This window comes from Peromyscus californicus, unplaced genomic scaffold (assembly GCF_007827085.1).
Source record: "Peromyscus californicus insignis strain IS unplaced genomic scaffold, ASM782708v3 Scaffold_23__1_contigs__length_62951481, whole genome shotgun sequence".
Classification (NCBI taxonomy): Eukaryota; Metazoa; Chordata; class Mammalia; order Rodentia; family Cricetidae; genus Peromyscus; species Peromyscus californicus.
The window spans coordinates 11,410,604-11,437,881 of NW_026294534.1; the positions used below are offsets into that span (position 1 = coordinate 11,410,604).

The following is a 27,278-nucleotide window of genomic DNA, read 5'->3' on the forward strand; positions in this document are numbered from 1 at the left end:
TCTTCTTCCCTCCCTGATTTATACTGAGATCCCTTTTGATAAGGCAACTAAAACAAGACCACCACCACCAACAGCAGCAGCAACACAGTTGGGCCCCCAAGGTAACATTTCAAATATTAATATCTGAAATGATTGACAAGATAGAAATCCTAGAGCATCTGGAATTTTCTGTGGATCATGAGAAAAGTTTACATATACTCACAAGGACCTGTCTTTGACCAAGGAGTCAGGGGGGAAGCACACAGTCAGCCCAGCCCTCACCCTTCCACAAAGTCCTACCAACTTATCACCTTTCTTTGTTCTCCCCAACTGTAGCCTCCATAGGCAATGGAACCACCGTGTTCTCTTTGATTCTAGGGATTATTGTTCTCAAGAGCTTCATTCTAACTTGACTTGCTGTTTATTTTCCTACCACTTGAAAACTGGCCAAATGGATACACCATTGTTCAAATCCCAGGGATATTTATTATTGGCTATTCATGACTGCCATTTGATAGATGTTGCTATTAGTAGTTGCTTGTAGTCAGATTTTGCTTTGGGCCAGCAGCCCACAAATAACAACAGGGAGACTTATTAATTATGAAAGCTTAGCCTTAGCTTAGGCTTGTTTTTAACTAGCTCTTATAGCTTAAACTAAGTCATTTCTGTTAATCTGTGTAATGTCACACACCACCCATCCTGCTTTATCTGTGTCTCCCTGAGTCTCTCTCATGCTCCTAGATTACCTCTCCTCCTTTCTCTCTCTGCCTGAAGCCCTGGCTATACCTCCTGCTTGCCTATTGGCCATTCAGTGTTTTATTGTATCAATCACAGCAATACACCATCACGCATTATGTATTAATATCCCCCAACACTTGCTCTTTTGCCTGTCCCTCTCAAATCTTCTTTGTTTTCTTTGACTTTATGACTCTCTCTATCTTCTTCCTCTCACTCTCTTCCTAGACTTCTGTCTTATTCATGTAAGTCCCTTTATTGTATTTCCACAGCAAACAAAATAAAACCCAGAGTCACCTAGTACTTCAAGGCCACTCATGATCTTGCTGCAGATGTGTGTGTGTGTGTGTGTGTGTGTGTGTGTGTGTGTGTGTGTGTGTGTTAAACCCTTTATTCTTTTCCTAAATAGTTCTTAGATTTTTCAATTCATTATTTGATAATTTTGTACACATATACAATGTATTTTGATCATGTAAAATTTTCCCTCCAGTGCCTCCAAGAACTCACTTACACATCCCTTCCTGACTTCTTGTCCTTTATCCATAGTTCACTGATCTTTTAATTTTATGTTTACATGTCTTGGAATCCTATTGGATTCTTGGCCTTCAGATGCCCTGCTTAGCTAATTACAGTAATTATCTGTGCACATATTAACTACTGTGATTTGGAAAAAGTGGCAGAGTCCCTATCTTAGGTAGGAATTAGCTGCCAATGGCAGTCATGGGTCCCAGGCACTACAGGGCACAGTGTGACATAGTCACCACTGCCTTGTGCATCAGCAAGCATGGCAGAAGTAAACAGAAAAGGTGTAGCAAGAGACATATAGAGAAGGGAAGCTAGAGGAAGAGCAGAGAAGTCATAATAGTGCCTGGTGTGGCTTGCCTCACTGACGGGTGAAGCTACTCTAGGAAGCTGTTAAACCACAATCAGAGCATGGAAAGGTGAGAAGGTAATCAGTCTGGAATTCCAGACTCTCCCAATCAAAGGAAGAAAGACAGGGCACTCACGTATCCAAATGTGGGAAGAAGAAAAGCACTGACAGAGAGCAAGCCTTATCTCATCAATCTTTGTATAGGTTCATAGGACTTGACATTCTTCAGCTGGCCCCTGGGAAGGTAAATGGAATAAAATGGCAAAAACAGCGCGTCCCACCCCCCAACTATTTCAGTATTCTGAGGCTTGGTTTATTTGGGAACATCAGAATAGAGCTGGAATCGAAGTGGTGACTGCTCTTTGCTTTCTAACTAGTTTGCACGATATGATGGTGCTTAGCTGAGCCTGGTGGTGTGTGCCTGTAACTCCAGTACCTGGAAGGTTGAGACAGGAGGGTAACAGTGAGTTCCAGACCAGCCAGGGCTACGTAATCAGACCTTGTCTCTAAAAACAAACTAACAAAACAGCTATGATAAGGAAAAAATACTGAAGACTGCTTTGGGCAAATTTAAATTTTAGAAGTTCTAGAAAAACAATAAAGCCCATTGCTGACATAATAGATTATTGTCTTCATTAGGCATGCAAATATCATGACAAAGTGAAACAGAAAATATAATTATCTTTGATTAGGCTAAATAACTATTTTGTTGAATCTATGGATCATTCTTTCTAGCTTGAAACCTTGCTTCTGAGTGGATGATTCCTTCATCTGCTCTATGACTATTATCACAAATTAATGTGAAGGCTGCGTTTAGTTACACAGATTGTGTACACAGAGGAGAACTGATTTATGTGTTAATCTGGCCAGGTCCACAGTGCTGGAATATTTGTTCAGTGTTCTAGATGGAATTTTTTTTTTTTTTTTGAGGATGAGATTACATTAGTACAGTTTGAGCAAAGCATATTACCTTCTTAGTAGGGGTGGTTCACATCCAATCAGTTGATAACCTGAATAGAAAAAAAAATTCTGTCCTACCCCTGGAGAGAGAAATTCTGCCAGCAATTATCTTAGGACTCACAATGCAAATGTTACCTGAGCCTTTGGCTGACAGCCCACCACCAAGTTTTGTTTCTAGCAAGTCTCCGCAATACCTGAGCCATCTCCATGGAATCAATCTGTCTGCACACAATTCCATTCTAGACAGCCCTCCTTCTCTGGAGAACCCTGACCAATTCAACTTGACATAGTTCCATATCATTCCTATTGCAAGCTGATCACTGAGCTTTAATAGTTATGACTATTATTTTAAAATTTTTGAGCTTGCCAGTATGATTTCATTTGGAGAAATGATAATGAAAAATGTTTGGAAGTCCAGAGTCTACAGTGTTTTGTGGTGTCTTTTGGGCACTGGGTTGTGATGATAATGTGTTCCCCAATATATCGTGCACCCTAATACACTTATCTGGGGTCAGAGAACAGAACAGCCACTAGACAGACATAGAGGTCAGAAAATGGTGGTACACACACCTTTAATCCTAGCATTCTGGAGGCAGAGATCCATCCAGATCTCTGTGAGTTCAAAGTCACACTGGAAACAGCCAGGCATGGTGACACACACCTTCAATCCCAGGAAGAGATAGCAGGAAGCAGAAAGTAGGCAGTAACCAGGAACTAGAGACTGGTTAAGCTTTTAGGCTTTTGAGCAGCAGTTCAGCTGAGATTCATTCTGGATGAGAACTCAGAGGCTTCTAGTCTGAGGAAACAGGATCAGCTAAGGAATTGGTGAGGTGAGGAAGCTGTGGCTTGTTCTGCTTCTTTGATCTTCCAGCATTCACCCCAATACCAGGCCCTGGGTTTGTTCTTATTAATAAGACCATTTAAGATTCATGCTACACTGGGTGTTAAAAATATAATGAAATTGTGTACTATAAGAACAAATAAATGAACTGTTTTCATAAGAAAGTAAACAGAGGACTCTCTATACATTGTGAACATACAGCATGCTGCTATGGGATGTCTTTCTGTATACTCTGAATATGTGTTGATCCCATTTGCTAATGAATAAAGTTGTTTTGGCCTATGGCAAGGCATCTTAGAGGCAGGAGGAAAATCCAAGCAGAGAAAGAGGAAGAAGAAAGGCAGAGAGAGATGCGAGCCAGCTGCCCAAGGAGCAACATGTAATGGGATGCAGGTAAAGCCACAGAACATGTGGCGATACACAGCTTAATAGTTATGGGTTGAATTACGTTACAAGAGCTAGCTAGCAAGAAGCCTGCTATAGACCATACAGTTTGTAAAGAATATAAAAAGCCTCTGTGTGTTTACTTGGGTCGAGTGGCTGCAGGACTGTGGGTGAGAGAGATTTGTCTGGACTACAGGGGACTGGGCAGGACTGGAGAAAACATAGGGCTATAGCACGCTCCATGTTTCTAGAATTGGACATGCTGAGAACACCAGTAACTGCATCACAGAATTAAGAGCAATATGGAGCCTTGCAGAGCCCCCCTTACTCCCCACCCCCAAACCCTGCACACACATACAACCCAATGGCTTAAACAACAGAATTTCATTTCTACTTAAATTTAGTTGAAAACCAAAGCTTCTGCCCTATGGGGCCTACCACAATGTTCCTATGAGCGGTTCTGATGAGGTAGAGGTAGGGGACTTTGACAGGTGACCTAGTGACCTGTGGTGAGGGAGGGACCGAGATCTATGTCTCTTGGCACATTCTTAGTGGTAGAAACAGGCATACCAACTACCATCATTTCCTAACACCCTTGAGGGAGGGAGAGAGGCTTAGACTTACAATTTAAATCTATTACTAAGGAACAAATCATTTACAAGTCTCTGCAGGACCACCAACAATATTCACATCTCTTCTGCGTCCTTTACTATTCACCTTCTCTCAGAATTCAGCTTCTTGGAGAACAGAAACTACCATTTTTACTTCCAGAGCCTAAAAACTTGAGCAGCACCAAAAAGTCGCTGAATAAATATATACTGAATAAATGGGTTTGTTCTAGATTTGAATTTTAATAACATCAAGTAAACAAGGCAGGAACGATTATTAAGCCAGAGAGCTTAACTTTAATATTTTATGTGGTGTAAGCTGGGAGACCAAAGCCTATTGGTGACACAGATGGTGCTGGATAATTGTCTTCTTCTGTTCTATTGTCCTGTGTGTATGGATTGCTATAAAGAACAGACAGAGCGTCTGGAAGCCATGATATTCTTTTAGATGTTGCTCTCTACAAGAATCTTTAAATTGGTTCCAAGAGAATCTGAACCAAATTTTGTGGCCAGGTTAGTGTCCAGTGGGTGAAACAAAGGAAAGGCGGGTACTTGGAACTTTCTGAAGTTTCCGAGGATGGGGGTAGTTCTCCAGGTTTCTGTGTCTTGCTGGAGGCATCACCAACAAACATGATAACTACTTATGCCTTGGGCATTTGGAGTTAAATAATGAAATGAACCACCAAGAGAGATACATTTCATGGCTAACCTTGCCTGAGGTCCTTACTCTTTTGGCTCTCTGTAGGTGTTCATTTCATGCATTTCTTCTTAATGGTTAAAAGGATATACTGAGAACAACTTGCTTCCCTCTTACTGTTTTCTTAATATGCCTAAGCCATAAAGGTGGCTTCATGAAGTCACTAAATGTGAATGTATGTTTGCATCTTAAAACAAAACAAAGCAGAAGAACAGGAATCAGCACATATTAGCCAAACAGTCAAGCAGATGTTTCTGATGGGCTGTGCTAAAGAGACAATTAAAATGCCAAAGAGCATCTCACTGGCCTTTCAACAGAAATGTTGTGGAACACAGTGATGCACAAGCACTCACACAGAACAGCCTGAGAATAAGCAAAGGAAGTCAATTGTATATTCTCTAATACTAAGAATGTCTATTACCTTCAGTACAGAGTTGTTCAATAAACTATAGATTGAATGAAAAACTATACTGGTGACAAAATTGACAGAGGAAATGTATTTATGTATTTCAACAAAAATACAGGCACTTTTCCTATTACTTTAAGTCAAAATATGTGTGTGGTGTATATTTGTATGTATATTTATGCCTCTGTGCATATGTATATCTGTGTGTCTGTGTATGTATGACATTTGTAACATAGAGGCCTCAGTTCTTCAACTAATGTGTGGCAGGGATAAATTACAGAAGTTCAATCTGTACTGTGGAATGTGGAATCAGGAATTGAACTATGCTTTTTTTGGGGCAGTTTGACCTGTCTCATCCTAAATAGAAAACACTACAGCAAGATGGCCTTGACTGTATGTGCAATGTAAAACAGAAACAAGTTTAGTGGAATGTCAGTAGAATTTCAATCCCTTTTTTAGAAAGGTCTATATTTTAAGATTTTAAATAGCTCATGAGTTTGACTTTGAACTAGCCCTAAAATGAGAGATAAATTGGTGAAAATAAACTGTCCTCAGAAGTATTCTCTGTCTTCAGCTGCCACCTTGACTTTGTGGTTTCCATGGATAAGCAGGATTTTCCTAAACTGGACAGCCTCAGTCAGGTCCTGGTTCCTGGGTTGGCAAAGACTGGCCAAAGGGAAGCTTTTCCCAAGACTTCTCTTATTTATTTTGACTCATCTAATGGAAGGGGCATGGACATATTTTTAAGAATTTGTTTCAGTTTTGTTTTGCAGCATTATTTTTATATCCAGCTAAAAATCCCTTCATTTAATTTACCCAGATTAGAGATAGTGCCTGATGTTGTATAGCAGAAACCAACACACCCTCTCTTATCGGACCAGCAAAGCTTTCTGTAAGGTTCTATATGGTGTGATTCTAGTGCCATATTCTCCAAGCCCATGACATGTGGTTAGTAATAGTTTTCAATGTCTCTGTTACACACTAAGAATCAATTACAAATCTTATGAAATTCCTCTGACTCCTCTATACTGAGTGTTCTTGACCAAATGATGGCCTAGAATGCTGACTCATTCTTAAAACAATTGGCTGAGCATGTGTTGTGTTTTACCATCACTGTTTTAAGATACTATTGCATGTCCAATTTTCACTGGTATGAGTTTTATTTTTTGAGAACTTCATACATGAGTCCTGCATTTATATAATCTGCATCCCTCCCTCACCAACTGAAACTGATTTCATGGTCCCTACTCTCTCTCAAATTCATGACCTCATTTTTAATTACACACACACACACACACACACACACACACACACACACACACACACAATCCCCTGAAGATTCCATTTAGTGTTGCTCATACGGGACATGTACTTAGAGCTGACAGTGATTGTCTATAGCTCTTCATCTAGGGGTGGGGCCTTGTGAAATTTCCAGATCCACATCAACAAGTCAACTGGCATCTAATGTAGGACTTGTTTAAAAGACCACATTGCTGAGACTTTGTGGGTGCAACTTTCCCGTCAGGTCTAGAACACATTATCAAGCAGAAAGCAATATGTAGGAATGGTGGTTTAAATAAGAATGACCCCCATAGGCTCATAGATTTGAATACTTGGTCACTAGGGAGTAGCACTATTTGAAAGGATTAGGAAGTGTGGCCTTGATAGAGGAAGTATGTTGTCACTGGGAGTGTGCTTTGAGGTTTGAAAAAAGCCCATTCCATGCTTTTTGAAAGAGTCTCTTTTCCTGCTGTCTGTGGATCTGGATGGGGAACTCTCAGCTACTTTTCCAACATCATGTCTGCCTGCATGCTGCCATCCTCCCTGCCATGATGACAATGAACTAAACCTCTGAAACTGTAGGTCAGCCACAATTAAATGTTTTCCTTTGTAAGAGTTGCTGTGGTCAGGCTAGAGAGATGGCTCAGCAGTTAAGAGCACTGTCTGTTCTTCCAGTAGATTTAGGTTCAATTCCAGCACCAACATGGTAGCTCACAATTATCTGTAACTCCAGTTCCAAGGGATCTGACACCTCACATAGACACACAGGCAGGTGAGACACCAATGCATATAAAATAAAAATAAATCTAAAAAAATTAAATTAAATAAATAAAAAACAATTGCTGTGGTCATGGTGTTTCTTCACAGCAACTGACCAAGTAACACTGACCAAGTAACGTAATATCATTTTTAATTCCTTTCTAGGGCAAAACTATATCTCAGTCTTATAAGAAATTGGAGCAGATGCCCCTACCTAGAAGCACAAAGAACTTAAACATTATATCTTGATGGAACTCACCCAAAGAAAATGTTATCACCAATGTTTTCAATTCTTGCTAACATATGTAGACCACATCAGATTTTAAAGATAATTTGAAAATAATCAGTACCTTGCAAAAAATGTATTGGGTTTCAAATTGTGAAAACATATGGAAGTTAATATGGGATCTCAAACTGTGATGGTTAACATTACATTTAAAGTTTAGACTTACTATGCTTGAGAGACCAAAAAGCAAAACATGCTGGCAACATGTATGTCCCTGACTCTTACAGGCTGTACCCTACCAGCCCACTTTCTTTTTTCCCCAGACATTGAAGACTATTCTTAAATTGACTAATCTTGTAAAATTTGCTGTTCTGGTAGGATAGCAGGCCATAAGACTGACTGCTATTTCTGCTTTTGTAATCAAATTGGCTTAACTCTGTTCAAAAAGATACAGAACAACTGTAAGACATGTATGTGAAAATTAGATCCTGCCTACAAGTAGATAAAATACATGTAATCTTGTGGGGTTTGCCTTTATAAGCCTTGGGCTAGCTGCTGCATCTTGGGAGCACAGCCAGGTGCAGTCCTGGTCCCACATTGGATGCCAGTACCTAAATAAGAAGCCTCTTCTCATTAAATTTATTTATGGTTATGGTGAGAGCCACCCCAGACCCATAACAAAAGTAGTCTTCTAAAAAGTGAAATATGAACCTTCAAAAACTAGGCAGTGAATGGCCATGTCCACAAATAGGAACAGGACATGGTTAGTATTCATTTCATAAACTTTATATCCAAAGTAAAATTGTGAAATTTCTCAGATGCCTAAAAGGTTTTCTCAGAGCAGCACACCCACATGTTTACTCCATTGATTAGTTTGCTGAGTTCGATTTTCTCAACTGTGTTCAAAATAACTTTGTTCTTCATGTTTTACAGATAAGGAATGTTGTAGTGATCTAGCAACTTCACCTTTTTCCTTTTCCAAAGAGTTTGTACAGTGACCCATCCAGGACTCTGGGTCTCTATTCTCTGTCAGCTATCAGGTGATTCATCCCTTTCTGTTCTCCCCAGAAACCCCACTTTTGCTATTAGAATTAGAACCTATAATGCACTGCTCATAACTATACTATTGTTACTTTCTATTGACCTGTTGGTTTGCAGATGTTTACTTCACAAGATAAAACTCCTTTGAATCCTTCATTTATTTGCTATTTATTTTATACCTACAATGTACAATTCTAAGTGAAGAGACTCAAGAATTTAAAGTCAGTGTATGATAAAGGACATCCATAGGATGGACAGCCAAAGAAAAAGAGGACAATTTGCACTCAGATCCTATGTGTAGGGAGCATGAAACTAGTATAAAAATGCATTAAAAACAGGTGATATTTATATGAAAAATTAAATTACCATCTACCTGATAGTTCTTGATAATTATAGAATAACTGAATCATGAGGGGACTTGCATGCCAGCACATCAAGTAAGATGCTAAGCAACTGAATATTTCTTTAAAAATTATCATGGAATATTATGGAATATAGCTTTGAAGTAAGAGTCACAGTTATTGACAAGAGCCCATGATGGGGCAGGACAGGTCGGTATAATCTCTGACACCAAATGCTTGATCTTGGAAAATGCTTGAGTCTATGACTGTTGTTGTTCTTGGGGGAGGGCTGCCACCCAGCTCCCAAATAAATTACACACAGATGCTTATTCTTAAATATAAATGCCCAGCCTTAGTTTAGCTGGTTGTTAGCCAGCTTTCTTTAGATTAAATTATTGGGTCTACATTTTGCCTCTGGGCTTTTCCCATTCTCTTACTTCTGTAAATCCTACTCTTACTCCATGGCTTGCTGTGTAGTTGGGTAGCTGGCCCTTGGTGTTCTCCTCCTTCTCTGGCTGCTTCTTCTTTTTACTCCTCCATCTCTTTTCTTCTTCCTATATATTCTCTCTGCCTGCCATCCCTGCCTATCCTTTCTCCTGGCTCGCTATTGGCTGTTCAGATCTTTATTAGACCATCAGGGATTTTAGACAAGCACAATAACACAGCTTCACAGAGTTAAACAAATGTAACATAAACAAAAGTAACATACCTTAAAATAATATTCTATAACACAGTCACTTATTCCCTGGTACCCACAACAGATAGTTCTAGGACCTTTGCCAAAAGCCTTTGGGATTACTCAAGTCCCTCCCATGAAATGAGAAGTACTTGTATCCAGCCTGTGTATCAGTCCATGTGCTCCAATGGTCTCTAGATGGAGTATATAATGTGAACACTATGTGAATAGTTGTCATTCTATATTGTTTAGGGAAAAATAACAAGACACTGTGGCATGTGTTCTGAGCAGATGCAGTATTATTTTTTTTCATTATTGAAAGAGTCTGCAGTTGTGGAACCACAGATACAGAGATGACTTTATAGAAGCCTCAGATGCCATCAGCTATGACACCAGCGAAACAATAACAGCTACAGCAAGTGTTTAGACATCAGATGTAGAGGAACTTTGTGGGGGAATATTATTTTAAGGTGTGTTACTTTTGTTTATGTTGCATTTGTTTAACTGTGAAGTTGTGTTACTGTGTCTATCTAAAACACCTGATGGTCTAATAAAGAACTTAATGGCCAATAGCAAGGCAGGAGAGAGAAATAGGCAGGGCTGTTAGGCAGAGAGAATATATAGAAGGAGAAATTTGTGAGGAAGAGAGCCAGGAGCCCGAGAAGGAGAAAGACATCCATCGGGGGCAGCTACCAGCTACACAACCAGCAATGGAGTAACAAAGAAAGGTATACAGAAACAAAGAAAGGTAAAAGCCTAGAGGCAAAAGACAGTTAATTTAAAGTTATGAAAAACTGACAAGAAACAAGCCAAGCTAAGGCCAGGCATTTATAATTAAGAATAAGCCCCTGTGTGTGATTTATTTGGGAGTTGGGTGGCAGGCCCCCTAAAAGAGCGAAAACTAACAACAACAGAACTTAGTATACAGTAGGCAGCATTTTCTGCTGCATCCAAGCATGGCTATATGGAATCCACTGTGAAGTTCTGACAATATACTGGGGTGCTCAGCTGCCCCTCAGCACCTAACACATTTTGTGGGGTTATGGCAAAGGAGCTCCTGTCCTGTGTAATTCAAACCAGTCAGTCTACATTCAGTTCTTAGTAGCCCATTTAAATACCGTGTTCATTATATTAAAATAACTATCCTGTGGAAAACTTAAAATACCACTGTTAATTTAAGAAAAGTCCATTTTTAGTTCTTCTTTTTAAGAAGCGGGCTCATGAGTGAGCCTCGCTGGTGCCTCAATCTGAGGTGAGATTATTATCATGACTGACAGGCAGATGACTCTCAGTGAATCAGTGAAAATTAATAATGACTTCGGAGGATCAGATCCCAGCCCTTACGTAAAAGAGGATGACAAATCCTTGCACAGAGTCCCAGAGGCTCCATTTGGTAGATATACATATACTTCACTCCGCAACAAAATTATTAAAAAAGAATGATTTCAGAATTCTACACCATGATCCATGGTTGGGGCTCAGAGATCTGATTTATGAGTGTGAGTGTACAATCTGTTTGGCAATGGGACCAACTGTTACTTTATCATTTTTTTAGCAGAATTTTCACAGGGGAAAAATTGGATTTTTAAGAAAGTAATAACTAGAGACCAATGTCATTTTTAAAGGCACACAAGGAGCACTCCTGGCTCCCCGGGAGTATCCGCCAGTGAGCACTGGGGACTATGTGTTTGCATTCATCACTGGCAGAAACAGGAAAGACTCACTATTTTTATTTCTAGTGGACTGAAATACAGATCTTCTCTGGCAATGAGGTCGAGTGACCTCAGTGGCTTCAGAGCAAAACAGCCTCTGCCTTCTGGGAGAACCAGAACAGATTTCTTTTAGAGTGGAAAAACACCTCTTAAAGGTTAAAACTGGCTTAAGGGATAATGCATCCTGAATTTCTAGTTGACATTCTAGTGTGCGTTTGAGAATGAAACACTGAATGTTTGGTTTTAATTTCTATTAATTATAATTTTAAATAAAATAAATAACTTGTACATAGGGTACCTATGTCAAAAGTTAAGGAGGCTGGGCGGTGGTGGCGCACGCCTTTAATCCCAGCATTCAGGAGGCAGAGCCAGGCGGATCTCTGTGAGTTCGAGGCCAGCCTGGACTACCAGGTGAGTTCCAGGAAAGGCGCAAAGCTACACAGAGAAACCCTGTCTCGAAAAACAAAAAAAAAAAAAACAAAAAAAAAAAAAAAAGTTAAGGAGGCTACAAGTGTGTAATTTTATAAGGCAGCTCACAAAGGCGATTTATGATTCAAGTTGAGGGGTACAGAGGTGTATTGGGGGATTCCCTGAAAAAAGAAACCACTATGGTTAAGAGAACAGTCCACATTTATCATGGTCTCTTATTCTTTGTTCTCCCTCTCTGTTCTTGATCCAGCTGGGATCTCCCGCTCCCCTAAGCTCTCTTTCCCTCGACCCTTGCCCTTCATTACCCCACTCACGTCTAGTTTGTTCATATAGACCTCATCCATTTCTCTGTCATTGGGCGATCCCTGTGTCTTTCTTGGGGTCTTGTTTTCTAGGTAGCCTCCCTGGAGTTGTGAGTAGCAGTCTAGTCATCTTTAGGAAGAAGCAAAGTGGTAGAGAGGTCCACAGAAATCCACAAAGATACCTCCACAATAGACTACTGGCAATGGTCAAGAGAAAGCCTGAACTGACCTACTCTGGTGATGGGATGGTCAAACACCCTAATTGTCCTGCTAGAAACCTCATCCAATGAATGAGGGAACCGGATGCAGAGATCTACTCCAGGTAGAGCTCCAGGAGTCCAATTGGCAAGAAAGAGGAGGGTTTGTATGAGCGAGAATTGTTGAGACCAAGATTGGAAAAAGCACAGTGACAAATAGCCAAATGAATAGAATCACATGAACTATGAACCAATAGCTGAGGAGCCCCCAACTGGATCAGGACCTCTGAATGAGTGAGACAGTTGATTAGCTTGATCTGTTTGGGAGACATCCAGGCACTGGGACCGGGACCTGTCCTCAGTGCATAAGCTGGCTGTTTGAAACCTGGGGCTTATACAGGGACACTTGGCTCAGCCTGGGAGGAGGGGACTAGACCTGCCTGGACTGAATCTAGCAGGTTGAAGTCAATCCCCAGGGGAGTCTTTGCCCTGGAGGAGATGGGAATGTGAGGTGGGCTGGGGGAAAGGCGGGGGAGTGGGGAGAACAAGGGAATCCATGGCTGATATGTAAAATTAAATTAAATTATAAAATAAAAAAAAAGGAAGAAAAAAAAAGAGAACAGTCCACATGGCACATTAGAACATGTAACTCCAGAGAGAACCTAGCTGGGCAGTCAGGTGACAGACATGTGACCTGATCACTTTCCTCTCTGTTAGTTCACCCATGAAAGGACAAGGACTGCTTTTGCTACATGGCGTGGCTGTGTGGACAGTTTGGATCAGAACTTATCACTTGCTGATGTGGGCATTACACTAACAGAGAGTTTTCCCAGACATTAGCAGTTATGATGTCAACTCACCAAACTTCTTTGGAAGGACCAGATACCTTTCGTAAGGTAAGGTGACTTCAAGTTAATCAAATGAGGTTTGTTCAGGGCAGCCTGACCTACTCCTAAGAGCACTCTGAAAAGGTCTTGAATCTAACAGAGAAAGAGTCGCTCTCTTCTGCTGGCCTTGAAGACAGGGCTATGTGCAGAGCTGCTGTAGCCAGGTGTTACAAGCAGCCTTTGGAAACTGTGGGTCAAAATCTGTCAGCAAAATAGGATTCAGCTCTTAGACAAGATCACCAACCAGGAAAATCATATATTGAAGCTTCTAAAACCCCAAGTAAAACCCAAGTGTGTGGGCCTCAACCCCAAAACCTGTAGGGTCCCACATAATTGTTGGTGTTACCCACTCCTATCCCAGGGAAGGCAGACCCCCCCACCTCTGTCAGGCAACCATGCAGGAAGGATGATGTAGCTTGGAACCCTATTGCCTTTCCATTATGAGATATGAGGAAACTCATTTGCATATCAATACTCCCAAATCACCTTCCTGCTCTGGGAGCAGCTGCCAGTCCCTGTCTCCCCTAGTGCTAGTCAAGGCTCCTGGTGCCAGCTTCATTTTCCTATGGCATCTGTTTCCTCCATGAGCAAGGGGCCGAGTATGTTTCTTTTGGGTTAAAATAAATACATGCAATCATTTATTTTGTTGCTTGGTTGTATTTCTGTTACTGTGGGAAGCTTTTCTGGACCATCTGCCCCTGTGTTCTTTTCTGGTTTCTCTAATTTATCACAGTATCAGAGATATTCCCTTTCCTCTGTATCCATCAGAGTTCATCCTGAATTTCTTCTTATGCTCACTATAGGACAAGGTGCTGTTTCCTCCTATAGAAAACCAATGGCAAAGAGAATCAGAGGCTGAGAATCTTGACCCTCCCTATCACCAACCCTCAGCTCATTCTAGATGTCATAAATAGTATTGGTGGCCTCTCACAGTTTCCACTTTCAGTAGCACAGAGAAACTCAGTAAAATCTTTATTACACTCAGTAACCAGGAAATGGTTCTTTTCTTACCCTTTTCAAACAGGATTGCTATTTCTCTCTCTCTCTCTCTCTCTCTCTCTCTCTCTCTCTCTCTCTCTCTCTCTCTCTCAACATTTAGGTGCTGTTTTATTTTCTTAGTACTTAAAGTTCTCTGTATTTTTTACTTGATTAATTGTTGGGATTAATATAGTTCTCAGTACAAAATAAAATCTAAAGCAATTACTCTCTGAATTTACTTAGCTCAATTATTTGTTGTGTACCCTTCCTTGTACATGTTTACCTTGATTGTCAGGTGTCCATCATTTTAACATGAAGACAAAGATAGAATTTAACTTCAAAAGCATGGTGTTTATTGCAAGTTTTTATAACGTGACTTGTAATGTATATGTGGCCAGGTGTCTGAAATTCAGATGCTGTTTCCAGTGCTCCTGAACTACCTGTCTCTAATTACAGTCATTCAAGCTCTAACTCCACAGAGTCATTTATTAGCAGTGATATAATGAAAAGCTGCCATCCCCTGAAATGATGTTTATAAAGCATGCATTTTTCAGTTTAAAAACACTAAGAAGTGATGTACAGAACAGGCATACACAAATACAGACTTATAAACGTGTACATGTCTTTGCAGAGTATATATTTGCACAAACATCCACCAAGCCAGTCTTAGAACACTAGAATTTGACACGAATTCCTCTCCTAGAGATGGAGACAGATTTAGTGGTAGACATTCTTGGCCCTCTGAGGAGAAGATTGAATTTACTAGATGAATGGATACCATTCTATCTGAGGACTAAATTTAGGGACAGAAACAAAATCTAGATTTATAAATTTAAGTTTCTTAAGAGGTAAAAGTTTAATTTTGGAAGAAACACCCTCCCCATCCTGGTAACAACTGCTGAAGAATGGTGGGAAGAGGAAAGTAGAGCCTAAGAGCAGAGGTAGGTGACAGGGCTCCGAGGACACAGGGCAGCTCGACTGAGGGTTCCCCAGAGGGACTGGGGATATGCTAAAAGAAGGGTTGGGCACCAGGGCACTGTCACAGGCATCTGAGTTGCTCTTCCTTAAGGAGCACATTCAGCCATCTGGGCAAGGTACTAGACTGTCTTCCACTAGAGCTGGAGGTCTTAAACTAAGCAAGCAGATGAATAAGTGAAAATCCGTGATGCAAATCGGTACACACCATAAGGGAAGAGAGAATTGACTCCCAGGAATGTAAAATGCTACATGCCTGTCAGCTAAATGACCCAACACCTCAGGAAGGGGACTCCAGTTGTGTACTACTGAGAGAATTCACAGAGGGAATCCAGGGGGCAGCTCAAGCTTTCTGACATTTTTGTGCAAATATATTTCAGGGTGTCGTAAAGGGAAGACTTAAAGGCCCTGGTGCGAGTATCCTGGATAGAGGAATGACTTGTGGTTATCTGCTTCATAGTGTGTAGACCTGTGTAGATTAGTCCCTGCTCTGTGCTTTCTCAGCACACTGCACAGATACCTCTCCCTGTGTCATTAATTCACCATTCAATTATCTACCTCTATAATCTTAAAATATCTTCCTTTAACCCAGGGCTCTTGCTAAATACAACATTGCCCCTTCCTCTGAACTCCTGGAAACACTCTATGGGCTTTCACCAACCAGAACATTACAGGAACTCATTCACATCCTGCAAATGAAAACCCCTCCCACATTTCATGTGTTCATTCCCCCCATCATCTGAATCCTCCCCAGTGTCAACAGTCTCTCCCCTGTTGTTCAATCCAATGCCTTTCTCTTTGATCTCATCACTCTTTGCCAACCAGCAGTGACAGAAGACCATGCCTTGGTTTTCCTGGCTGGCTGGTTGGTGGTCCAGTCTCTTTTGGCTCTGTCCTCTGAGCACTTGTTTTGTGATCTTCCTAGCCTGTCATCTTTCCCTCATGTTCAGACTACATCATGAGATGCTGCGTAGCTTCTACTAAAAAGCCACCTTTCCCTGTCTCCTCCCGCTGAAATGCAAATAGCATGCAGTCAGGGGTGGACTTTGGTTAAGTTCTGTGACATTTCTCAACTACTGCTTTAGTGCCCATTCTTAGTTAATCTTTCTGGAAGGAAGCATGGAGAAACTAGAGCAAAGAGAGTTTAATTATTAAAAAGGAAGGCACTACAGGCCACCACAGGCCATGGTCTTGGGCAGATGTCACTGCACCTGGCAGGAGGCAGGTATCCAGCCTCCAAAGCCTTGGTCAGTATCTCTCTGAAATGGGATTGTGAGTACAAACCACCTGAATCATTTGGAAAAAGCTGTAGGTGGCAGTGGGCTGCTCAACACTGGACCGGTAGTTGACAGATTGTTTCAGGCAGGCTAATAAATTGTTCTTTAGTCTATTCGAACTGTGGTGACCAGTTTCTCTCAATGAGCAAATCATCTGCTTGTAACAGAAAAAGCAAGTAAATTGAATTTGTTGACTCATTCCTTACTTATTCACTTACTCTCAGAGACAGTTTCTCTCTTTCTCATTAACATTTGCCTTGTTTCTTTCTCTGTCAGATATCAATTATTTTTGTAATCACCAAGGAGTACATAGAACAACAACAAAATTTCCTGCCTTAATACAAAGGTGTGGGGTTACAAATGATTACACTTCAGGCTCAAAAAGTCTTAAGACCCCAACAAAAACATATGAAGCCCCCAAATAGTAGGTCAATCATTTAGTAAAATTAAATATTAATAGCAAGTGCTGCATCTCCTTGCTGTTTTCTGTGAGATAAATTTATCTTTTCGCTACTTTGATTCTTATAATTCTAGTTCTTGTAATGCCTATGTTGCAGAATACTCAAAGAAAAAGATGTCTAAAGTTTTTTGGTACTTGTTAGAGATGTGTGGATTTTTGAGATACAAGGCTATCATGGACTTGGGTGAGCAACCTCACTGCTGGATTGCACTACATCATTCTGTGCTTCTCTTCACCTCCACGGCACTTCCAAGGTCAAAAGATGTTCATATGTGGAGTCGAATTTTCAGGCATTGGGATACAGAATCTGGACAATGGAAGAGAAAAGAAGGGGGGCAAAGGAGAGTTGACTGAGGAAGGAATGGAAGAGATTAAAGAGTAAGAGGAAAGACCTGGAGAGGACAAACATTGAGAAGTAGAGACCTGATGCAGGCTGAGATTCCAGTCAATCTGCTCATATCATCTAAAATAATATTACTAAGGAATGCTTAATATCCTATAATTTAAGATAAGAAATTCGGGGCTGAAGAGGTAGCTCAGCAGTTAGAGAACTTGTTCTTGCAGAAGACCAGAGTTCAATTCCCAGCATCCACACAGGGTACTCACAACAGCCTGTTACTCCAGCTTCCAGAGATACAGCACCCTCTACTGGCCTCCTCAGGTATCTACATGTGTGTGCATATGTATACATGTACATAAATAAAAATAAACCTTAAGAATAATTTATATAGGCATCGTGTTTTAATCACAAAACACTCATGAGAAAATGTTAAGAATGTGTTACTCAGGGAGGAAATAGTATACCTGCCCACAAAACACACATAGTCATTCCTATGTGCAGCTCCACACGTTTATCAACAAGCACCATGTGTGTGAATGCAGGTAGAACAAGTACACCATAGTGCAAAGTGTGGTCAGCTGTTCCTGTTGAAGCCATGCTTTACAATATTTTCATTCTCTATTTTTGTTGAATTACATTTTATTTACCTATGGGGGGCATGTGTGCATGCGTGTGGGTTTGTGCATGCTACAGCAAACGTGGAGGTCAGAGCACAGCCTTGCGAGTTTGACTATTTTTCCCCTCTATCATGTGAGTCACCGAGGGATAAAAGGCAGGTGGTCAGGCTTGGTGGAGGTGCCCTTACCTGCTGAGCCATCTCATTGGGTTTTCTTTCTTTCTTTCTTTCTTTCTTTCTTTCTTTCTTTCTTCCTTCCTTCCTTCCTTCCTTCCTTCCTTCCTTCCTTCCTTCCTTCCTTCCTTCCTTGCTCCCTTCCTTCCTCTCTCTCTCTCTCTCTCTCTCTCTCTCTCTCTCTCTCTCTCTCTCTCTCTCTTTCTCTCTCTCTCTTTCTTTCTTTTCTTATAACTGAGACAGGGGTCTCTAGCCCAAGTTAGTCTCAAATTCCCTATATAATAGAGGATGAACTTCTGGACCCCCCTCCTCTGCCTCCTCAGGGCTAGGATTATAAACCTGGGTGGCTACACCTGGTTATGTCCTGATGGGGATGGAACCAGGATATGTCAGGCAAGTACTCTACCAGCTGAGTTACAGCCTTAGTCTTGTGTTCTATTTTATATATATTTTGTTAATTGATGTTAATTCCTTTTAGTAAGATATTAAAATTCTAGGGGATTTTTTTCCTGAGAATAAAATGCACTTATATTCCAACCCTTAGTTTTCTGTCCTACAAAACTGAGTGACAGAAAGGGGAGCCCCAAGCTGAAGGGATAGCACATGTGGAACAAGACTCAGTCTCAACAACAGTTTTCATCCAGGCTACACAGTGGAGATTCAGGCTTACCTTTGGAGAGACTTAGTTGGGATTGCCTTTTGCCACTATAGGCAATAATAAGGTCAAGGGGAATACTGTTTAGTCCTGTCCTCATTGGGAGGACTTCAGGTGGCTGAACACATGCACTCTTAGGATGCTTTGCTCTTTGACATATGCTCCATTTTGCTTATACTCTAGCCAACATTATGATTTGCCACTGATCCCAGCCACATATGGTCCTGAGTCTGCGGAAGTACTTAGGAGGTAGACAGCTGGCATGGCTGGGGATTCCAGGGGATGAGTATTCATGAGTTGTCACCCATGCCTGGGTGGGGGTTTTGGAGATACAGCTGTTGAGAGACACCAACTCCCTTGTAAGTAACTCTCTCCCTTCACTAAGACAGAATAGAGCTGTTCCTATGTTCTCTTTGTATCATAGCTGAGGGAACATCATTCCCATACTTGTCCCCAGGAAATGTCATACAAGGACTGAAAATTCCATTTTTTGCTTGATTTCAAAGACACATATTCACTGAAAGCACATGGCAATGGACAATCCTGAAAAAATGTCCTGCCACTCATTAATAAGCACACCTATGTATTTATGCACTGCCCCTTATAAATCTAATTAAACACATGTATATTGACTGCTGGGAGATTGTTCAGTGGATAAAAGTTATTTGTCACAGAAGAGTGAGAACCCAAGTTCAAATCTCATGAACCTAGATAAAATGTCAAGGGTGTGCTGTTGAGTGCCTGTAATTCCAGAGCTCCTACAGGAAGATAGATTGGAGGTAGAAACAGAAGACTCCCCAGAGACTCTGGGGATATCTCACCTAGAATATGCTGAACCTGTCCTCAAAAGACAGAAGATGAAGACCAACACCCAAGGCTGTCCTTGAACTCCCACATACATAGAATAAATGGCTTCACACTTGCACATTCACACATAATGATACACACACACACACATAAACATACACATATGCTGTGGTATGTCTTTCTGTACACTGTGAATATATGTGCTGCCCTCATTGGCTAATAAATAAAGCAGCTTTGGTCTATGGTAAGGCAACTTAGAAGCAGGTGGGAAATCCAAGCAGAGATCCTGAGAGAAGAAGAGTGGAGTTGGGCAAGATGCCAGCCCCACCATCCAAGGAGCACAGGTAGAGCCATGGAACACATGGTGATACATAGATTAATATAATTGGGTTGCGTTAAGTTATAAGAGCTAGCTAGCAAGAAGCTTGAGCCATAGGCCATACAGTTTATAATTAATATTAAGCCTCTGAGTGATTATTTTATAAGGGGCTGTGGGGCCACAGGTGGGAGAGAGTCATCTGGACCGCGGGGCCAGGTGGGACCAGAGGAACTTCCAGCTACACAGGTACACACACACACACACACACATACACACACACACACACACACACACACACACACGCAATCCCTATGGATGACTTCTTACAGAGTCTTTTCTTTCCTTTGTATAGAACTTCAAAAAAAATGACTAACATATAGTTCCTTGGTCAAAGTGAAAAAGACAAAGTTGTCTACTGATTTAGCACAAAATGATGAGATAATTACATGAGGCTCATGAACCAGGTGCTGGAATTGCTAGGGAGCAATTAATTGATTCCACCTAGGTGGTATCATTAGGAGGAAGATGCACACATGGAGTAATGATTATACCAGCCCTCTAATATCAGGAGGATTTTTCTAATTATGGAGGTAGGTAGGACCTCCTTCCTTCTCATCTCTACTTCCCATGGGTTGAAAAAGAATACTGTGTGAAAAAGCTCCTTGATTTTCACATCTGGGTCTATATTTAGAAGAGCAGTGAAGCCAGTCTGCATGCAGAAGTGTTGCAGAATCTGTGTGACATCCTAAGTCCTGCAGCCAGGGGCTGGTGACACCCTACTCTATGGACACTAAGTCTTCCAGTCAGGGGCTGGTGATACCCTACAATATGGATGCTAGTCCTCCAGCCACGGGCTGGTGACACCCTACTCTATGGACACTAAGTCCTGCAGCCAGGGGCTGGTGACACCCTACTCTATGGACACTAAGTCCTCCAGCCAGGGGCTGGTGACACCCTACTCTATGGATACTTTGTCCTCCAGCCAGGGGCTACGTGGCTGCTCCTGGGAAGTTCAAGCTGTCCTTTACACCTGGACTATCCTGTGCTGGATACAGGTGGCTTCTAGGTAGGCTCAGGTAGAGCCCACTGAGTAGAGGATGTCCCTATTGTTTAACATAGTACTCGGGTTCTTCATAATACCCAAGTGTTTCCTGCTGGATGGTTCATTTACAAAAGCCATCAATTTTAACATAAGCTTTAAGCATAACAAAGGAGGAAAGAGAGAGAGAGTAGAGAAAGGACACCCCATGTTGTAAGAAGTTTTCAGGAGCCAGGAGTTTGTTCTACTACAGAATGTTTTTATTGTGGTCACTGTCAAGAGTGAGCCAATGGCTGCTTACTACAAGGAGAACTCAAAAGCAGCTGCATGTAGAACATTCATCTATCAAGTAAGAAAGTGTCAGCTGTAGCAAAAGGACCACAGCCTTGAGAAGTGGCCAGCTTTTGGTTCTCTCAGCAAGTGCCTCCAACAGGACCTGCCTGCTCCACCCCCTATAGGAAGTTGCCCCTCACAGGAACTTGTATGAATTTTTGTGTATATGGGTTATCACGTTTTAAAGTTTGCCTCTGTGAAAAGAGAGTTCATGGCTGCCACACTGAATTTTAATAGTCTGGTTTGTAATAGTCCGACCTTGACTTTCACTAGAAATATACAGAGTTGTTGTTTTCTTTCTTTCTTTTTTTTTTTTTTTTGGTCAATGCCATGAGTATGGGGACCCTATAACTGTTGCTGCAGTCTCAACCCACAGTTCAAAGTGAAAGTTACCCTGTGCTGTTCTTTAATGAAGCCTACAGAATGGGGTGAACTCTGTCATACCCCCAGGACTTCATGAATATGAATAATCACTTCAAAGGGTCTGCTCTTTAGAAAAATTGTTGGGATATTTCATGCTTGACCTCAATTTCATAACAATGATTTAGAACGCACCCTACACACTGCCTTCCTCAGCACTGATGATCTTTGCTTCACTCCAGCACGGGTTATAGGTGGGAGAGTCTCTGTAGAACACAAGTCTAAACACCTGAAAACATCAATAGCATACTTAATGTGAGCAAAAGCTCAGATATGTGCATTGAGACACCATTAAAAGGCTGATTTTTGCTAACTGCCACAATATCTGCCTAAGAAACTATTTTTCTTCACACTTGATTTTAGCCAAAAGGCCAAGAAGCGATAGAAACTACTTTTCTTTATGCATTCTGAATATTTCTCACTCTTGTTATTATTATGATAGTTAATTTCCAAATTGACAAGATCTGAAATTCCCTGTTCTGGGATGGGCTTTATGGCCATGCAGCTGCTTTTGAATTCTCCTTCTAGTAAGCACTCTTGTTAGTGACTGCAATAAAAACGTATTGGCTCCCAAACTTGGACTTTGTTATATCATTACTTTGGTCTGTCATGGATTCCTTTTCTGGGATCAGTAGGAGAGTGTGTGTGTGTGTGTGTGTGTGTGTGTGTGTGTGTGTGTGTGTGTGTGTGTGTGCGTGCATTGTGTCTACCCAGTATAAATCTTTCATACAACAAATCTCTGGAAATAGCTGTATAGGGTTTCTAGATAAAGCTGATGAAGAGGGAAGAGTCACCCTAACTGTGGGCTGTCCCACTGCAGGGACTGGAGTCCGCACTGCATAAACTGGAGAAAGCAGGCTGAAGAGCAGCATGCCTCTGCTTCCTGACTGGAAATGCGATGTGAGCAGGTACCTCACCTTCATGCTACCTCCTTCCCTGCCAGGATAGACTACATCCTCTTAAACTGTGAGCCCAAACACCCTCCTCCTCCTTTGAGTTGCTTTTTGTCAGATATTTGGTCCCAGCATCAGGACAAGTAGACTAATAGTGTGAGACTTATTTCTCCATTGTTCTGTATTACCCCAGCTAAAATAGTTCATAGTTAAACCACATTTCTAAAACTACTTTTTATGATATGACCTGAAGGAATGATATACACATCACTGTATTTCTACTTATAATATGTTAAGAAATATGTTTCCTAGGGTGAATTGTGTTTCTTACAAAGTAAGAGTTTCCAGAAACATCAGGTGCATGCCTGACAAGATAAAGCTGTATATGGTATGAGGAGCTTATGAGACAATTATAGATAGGGTGGACAGAGAAACTAGAAAAATCCAGCATTAGCATCCTGTCTATGAAACAGCCTCATAGTATCACAGCATCTCCCCTGAAGACTTTGTCTAAGGGAAGCTTCTCACAGTCCGTGTGATCACAGGATTAAGCCACATTTGCTCACATGCACTAAACCATGAGCACTGAATAGAGTGATCAATCCTGTCTACAAACACATGACTCAGTATCCCATTGCTGAGAACAACCCTAAATCTTTAATAAATGAGTAAATGAGCAAAAGCAACCATCCAGCCATGCTTTCCGCTCTTTCCTTCAGCATAGCATTCTGTATTCACTATTGACAGTTCTTGTTCTCTCTATATAACATTGTAGGATTAAACATTTCGTGTCAAGATCTCTAGAAACAATACCATGTTTCATTTGTAGGCATGCAGAAAAATTGGCATTAAACACAGAGAGGTTTTGATTTAACCTCTGGGAAGGGATCTTTGTCATATCACATGGGGGTTGGTTTCCTCAGGGAATCGTCAATTCCTAGATACACCAGGAAACTTACCATGAGGGCTGACTGCATCTCCTTGGCAGGGATTGGCCATGCTGCAGAGATCAACAGTGTGAGTTGAGGTAGAGGATTTTTCGTGTACTGTCAGTAGGCCTAGAGACTTTGAGCTTAACAACCATGTGGCATGGAATCAAGCAGCCGTATCCCTATAATGAGGCTCCAACATAATCTCTGGACACTGAAGCTTGGGCGTGCTTCTCTGCTTGGAAGAACTCCATACACTTTGTCACACATCTGTGGTGGGAGGTTAATGCATCCTGGTTCCATGGTGTGAGGGCCAGAGGAGCTTCAAATTTGGAAGCTGCCTGAGCCTGGCCTCTGCATCTCCTTCTATCTGATTTTAATCTACACTCTCTCCACAGCCAAGACTTTAACAGATTTGTGGAAACTCTGTGAGGACTCCAAGGGAATTATAAATTCTCGGGTTATGTGATAGATCACTTTGATTATAGACTTGATTGGATTAAGTAAGGCCTAAGGAATGAGTGAGGCACATATTGGAGTGTGTCTGTCAAAGTATTTCTGAGAGATTTGAGTGGGGAGAAAACCACCTTGAGTGTTGACAGCACAATGGCATGGGATGGGATCCAGGACCAAATAAACAGGCAACAGGCAAAGGCCAGGTAAACACAGCCATTCATCTCTCCCTACTCCCTGACTACAGCTGAAACATGAGTGGCTGCCTCACACTTCCCCTTCCACGCCTTGCTTGCTGAGAGGGACTTCATTCGCTAAAACCATGAGCCAAGCATTCTTCACAGGTATTTGGCCTCAGCCGTGAGAAAAGTAACCAGTACAGGTGTATTTGGGAAAGTGCCCAGATGATGCTAAGATAGGAAGTGAGGTTGGTCACGGGAGGACTTTCAGACTCCATGCTTTGCTAAACCCTGACATACGTAACGCTTCCCAAAGTGATCTTCGCACCGATCACAACTGAACCTCACTGATCCTGGACCCGAAGAGAGAAGAGAACACAGGTGGGGTGTGTTCAACTTAAATAATGGCTAAGGGCTGACATCACCAGGGTGCCTTCTCTGGCTGGCTGCCTGTCCTTTTACCCCTACCCACGACTCCAGACCATTGTGAAGTTTTTATTTATTCTAAGAACCTTATACCTCAGGGAAATGTCAAGAAACACATGAATCTTTCAAAATTACCCCACAGCCCAAAAGTACAAGGCAATTTAAAATATTTTCTATCTGATGATATATATATATATATATAAAATGACCAGTCAAAACTTGATCAGTGGCTATGTATCACTTAAACAGTAAAACACTGCTTTTTTAAATTTGAGTGTAGGTGTTTTTAAACTAAGAAATTATTTTAAGGAAGAATTTAAATTATTTCATGCATGATATTATATTCATAAATTGCTGCTATGGTGGACTTAAGTTAACAATAACAGAAAATATTCAGATGCATCATTGACCACATGATGCCTTGTGTAAACTATTGTGTGTTTTTATCTAAAAAAGGCATTTTATTACTATTTTTAATTTTTACAAAAAGTAATGTCATCAGGACCACTGAAGTTTGCTCAATGAACTAAATGGTATTTATTATAATGGCCAAACACAAGTTAGGCCATCACTAGATGAACTTGAACTCAGAGAGATGACCCACCTCTTCTTGAAGCACTTCACCCTGCAATTAATTCTCAACTGAATAACTAAGTTCCTGGAGCAAATGACCTCATCCTGAAAGGACTCAAAGCTCATCTCCATCCAGGTTGGCATTAGAAATCATGTCTCCATACAGAACTGTTCATCTGATTCTATTTCTGGTTGTCCAAATGAAATGAGAAGAGAGTAATTTAACCCAAGACAAATTTTTAACAATCACAGCAAACATTTAAGTTTTCTGTGTACAGTATAGCCTGTAGCTCCTGACTCAGGCTTCCATCTTCTTCTTCAGTACATCACGACAACACCTTCTCTCAAGCTTTGGAACAGGGCATGGATCCCTATATGTGTGCCACAACCCCCATTTTCTGTGCTTATCTATCAATAGCTCTTCCACAGCTCCTCTCTTATTTTTTCACAGTATGGCCACTGACCTAATTTGACTGCAATCCCCAAAGGAATCTCAAGGATCCCATAGACTCAAGCAAGCAGCACTGTGCCCTTAGGTGGGTGCAGGACCTAAGCTCCGAGTGAGTGTTAGTTTTGGTTGTGTCAAGTTTCAGGCTCTGAACCCTTAGTAACAGTAAAATATTGGCTGTATTACCAGACAGAGTCACTTTGGGTGAAAATGGTCATGATGGAGCAATTGCTGACAAGGGAAATGTGAATAGGCTGCAGTATGATTTGGGAGCATAGCTTTGAGGGTCTTAAAAGACTGTTCCTTGGTCTCGGGCACTCCCACTGGGGACACTGTGGGTTTAATATTATTCAGCTATTGCTTGGAAACAGTTCCTGAGAGTTCTTTTATAGACCAATGTGATCTCAGGCTCCCTTTGTGACCCCTGCTGCATGCATATGGTACATATGTTCATGATCACCCCATTCCTGAGTAGTTCAGGGAACAACTTTGTCTGTCTGTTCCAATAACTGTATTGAGCTGGTGTGATGGCTCAGGGGGGAAGTACCATGCCTGACAACTGCGTTCAATCCCAGAACCCACATAATGGAAGGAGAACCAACTCTGATGCATTGTCCTCTTACCTCCATGCACATACCATAGGACCAAAGGGATCAACATTCTGACAGCAGGATCCATCAGCTAGCGACCCATGTCTTATCTACCTAAGCAATGTCATGACAACCTTATTATCTGAAGCCCTGAGCATGGGTGCCTAGTAGAACCAAAGAACTTACTGACAGAAACTGGACCCAACACAGATATTTCAGGGCTTCAAGGAACTTCAGAATTGTGTGTGTGTGTGTGGGGGGGGGGTCATGTGATGAACAGTATCTAACCCAGCACCCTCACTAAAGTCTCATCTGGTTTACCCAATCTGGATTCTCTTTCCTGCATCTCTTTACAATCAGTCAAAAATACTGTCCTTCCTTCTCAAGTTTTAAATTTCCCTACTGTGACTCAATCAAATTCTCTATTATCTTTACCCCAACTACATCATAGCAGGCTTTTGTAACTCTTCCAACTCATGACATGTCACCACCGACTGCCATGTGAGACAGAGCATCTGCCATAGAGACTGGGGTACCTCACTGCCCCAGGTCAGACCACACTCACACTGCTCTGTGTCTCACTATCTTCTATCTGTAGACCTCAGTGGTCTTCACAGTTTATCTATCCAGGCAGCTGTTCATTTCCTCTGGAATCCTCTCTAGTACCTCCATTGTCCTGTTCTTCAAAAATTTTCTTCCAGAACTGGGGACTCCTCTCTCATCAGAATGAAAACAAGTTACTGTCTTGAGACCTACCCTATTCTTTATACTTTCAGCATCTTCTTTTTGGTACATATACTTTTGTTTGATGGTGCTCTGGCTAGAACCCAGAGCTTTGTGCATAGTGATCAAGTACTTTACCATCGCACTGTTTCCCTGGCCCTTGCAGTATATCTCAACGTAAGAATTTGAGTTTTACAGGGCCTTTCCCTCTCTAGTTGCCAGAGGAATCAAATCATATAGACTAGTCTGTGAACAAGCACATTTCCATGATCCCTGGGTACCCTGTGTGGCCCTGCATGGATTGAGAGGTAAGACACAAGTACTGGGGGAATAGATTTA

The 27,278-nt window shown here is 41.4% G+C and overlaps 1 protein-coding gene across 2 annotated transcripts in view; it reads right to left on the reverse strand.

Moving 5' to 3' along the window:
• The window catches only part of Csmd1 (CUB and Sushi multiple domains 1), a 1,596,844-nt gene that overhangs the window by 640,001 nt on the left and 929,565 nt on the right, over nucleotides 1-27,278 (reverse strand). The gene's annotated exons all lie outside the window — the stretch shown is intronic.